Below are 2,521 nucleotides of genomic sequence, written 5' to 3'. Positions count from 1 at the left end.
AAGTATTCTAAGTATAGTATTTTAAATATGTTGTCATTGCTATAGGTTAATTGTTTGCTGTTTGAAGCTGTACATTAACTGAAGACTATAAAGAATTACTTAACATTATTGTTTATAATTTTAGCATTTTTGTTTAATACACAAAGTTATTTTTTTATCATTGATTATTATGAATTTTGATTAAAATTTTTGTGAGAGCCATTAATGCAGAAGCAGGTACAATGACTTATAAACAGAAATGAGATTAAATCATGAAAATTGACAATAAAATAAGAAACACACTTCAGTCATACATGCAGAGTACAAGTCAACAATGAATTTAATTAATTAAACCAGTCTTATAGTGTTATAGTCCTTAGTTCCTAAACCCAGTCTATAGATCTTCAGTATATGAATGAGAGATCAGTCATTGAGATGATGAGTTCAGCCTCAGGTCCACAACCTATAATAAATAATAAGAAATGATTAATGATACTTTACTGATAAACATAAAGTCTGACATAGATTTGATTCCAACAATAATTTGCTGACTTATAGCCATTTTAAAAGTGGTAAATTTTCAAGAGAATCAAAAGGGACAAATGCTAATAGTCCATGGTTTTCTACAAAAATCACGCTAAACGAATGGAGGGAACACAATAACAAAAATAGATAGTAAATTCAGCAACTTAAAAAGTTTAGACTCAATTAACTCAAACTTTCTACACAACATAAATACATGTACATGTATATGCATCAGAAAATGTAATAAAATCAAATTTTGATGAAAATCAGCTCAAACATTATACGCAAAACAAGAACATGTATAAATAACATAAAGTGCAATAAAAATGAAAAATTCTCTCCTTTTCAATTTTGGCAAAATTAGGCCGTAACCCTGTACTTTAGTACAGTGACTTTTAGCCATTTTTAGAGCAACTTTAAAAATTTATAAAAATCCATTTTGGTTGAAATTAGCTCAAACTTTTTATGTAATAGAAGTACATGTATTTGCATCATAAAAATGCAAAATTTCCTCCCATTATAATTAATTTGGCGAAATTTTGGTTATCCTAGTACAGGGACTCTTAACCAATTTTAAAGCAACTTAAAAAGTCTCTTATGAACAAAATCAGCTCAAATTTTCTACACAATATGAATGCATGTATATGCATCAGGAAAAAATATAAAAATGATAAAAATGAAGCTCTCTCTTCATTCAAAATATTGGCAAATTTGATATATGACCCACTATATACTCATAAAACATTTCATTTCATACTATCAGTAACTAGTTGATATTTACTTCATTGTGAACTGTCTGAATGTTGCCAAGTCATGGTCTACAAATCACTGTCCAGTTAGCCCACATGCCTCTATGTAAAATGACTGGTGTGTAAAATGGATCCTAATAGAGAGGTCATGATTGTTGAATAGTAGATTCATTCCAATGGATCAGAGACTGACACTGAGTATTATTGCTAAGTCTTCAGAGGTCAGGATGATATCACTGCAGTCTTTAGTGCTTAATTCCAGCACAGTCAACCCACGTGTATTCACGTGGGTAGATCTAGTCCACACCTACAATATTATTGTCGGACACGCCCTAAACCTGCTGAGTTCAGCTTCCTGACTCGTTCTCAAGCCTCTCATTCTCTTCTTTTCTCATTTTCTTTCGCTCTCTTTTGTTAGGAATGGCTTATCGGGACACTCCAGTGAGTATATAATTAATGTATTGTACATAATGTGTTAGTAATGTACTAATACAATGTATATATGTATACATGATAGTATATTACTGTTGGTTAATGTGTGTGGGTAGATCTACATGTACATGTATTTGATTCAATTGATGTAGTTAGTTTGGGAGTTGTCCCAAATTTCAGATATAATGCTTTTGTAACATCTTGTACTGTACATGTACATACAGTGTACTGTAGTATGCCGTGCACAGCTAATGGCCTCAGAGTTATTTTTGCTTTGAGACCAGGGGCGGATCTGGGTCAAGTTTCATGGTAGGGCAAAGAAGTGGGTGGGGCATTTATAACTTTCAATAAGTAGTTATTAACTATTAATAACTTGTAATTAACTTTTTATAATAATTATAATGAATTAAGACAAAATGATTGATCTGTTCTTATCTCCGTTTTCAAATCTGTTCTTATCTCCACTTCTACCTGTACTGTTCCACTGCTTTGTGGATGAGAAGATAGTTGGGGCCCCTTTAAAATTGTAGTTAAGAAGAGACAGGTGCTTACTCATTGTCCTTTTTTCAGTGCACATCTTATGTGGTTTTATAATGAATTTATTTAAATAACCAAAGATTAAAGAAGCCATAATAAGCACACCCACAAGTTTATTTAAGATGATGCATATGAATTTCATTATCTAATTATGAATCTCATTATCTTATAAAGTTGATGCCTGGGCAAAAACCCGGGCTTGCCCAGGTTCAGATCCGCCCCTGTTTGAGACAGTAAATTTTCCATATTCATTCAGACAAATACCTACCATCAATGATCCATTGGGAGTGATACATAAT

At 31.9% G+C, this 2,521-nt stretch overlaps 1 long non-coding RNA gene across 1 annotated transcript; it reads right to left on the bottom strand.

The window, feature by feature from the left end:
• Positions 1-239: 239 nt before the first annotated feature.
• LOC109591357 (uncharacterized) lies at positions 240-1,453 on the bottom strand. Its single transcript, XR_002189780.1, has 2 exons — positions 1,286-1,453; positions 240-442 (listed from the first exon to the last, which is right to left on the bottom strand). It is a non-coding gene; the product is annotated as an uncharacterized LOC109591357 (long non-coding RNA).
• Between the last annotated feature and the right edge of the window lie 1,068 nt (positions 1,454-2,521).

The sequence above is a fragment of the Amphimedon queenslandica genome, unplaced genomic scaffold (assembly GCF_000090795.2).
Source record: "Amphimedon queenslandica unplaced genomic scaffold, v1.1 AMPQUscaffold_8378_Cont19677, whole genome shotgun sequence".
Taxonomy (NCBI): domain Eukaryota; kingdom Metazoa; phylum Porifera; class Demospongiae; order Haplosclerida; family Niphatidae; genus Amphimedon; species Amphimedon queenslandica.
This window is presented reverse-complemented; position numbering and strand designations above follow the sequence as displayed.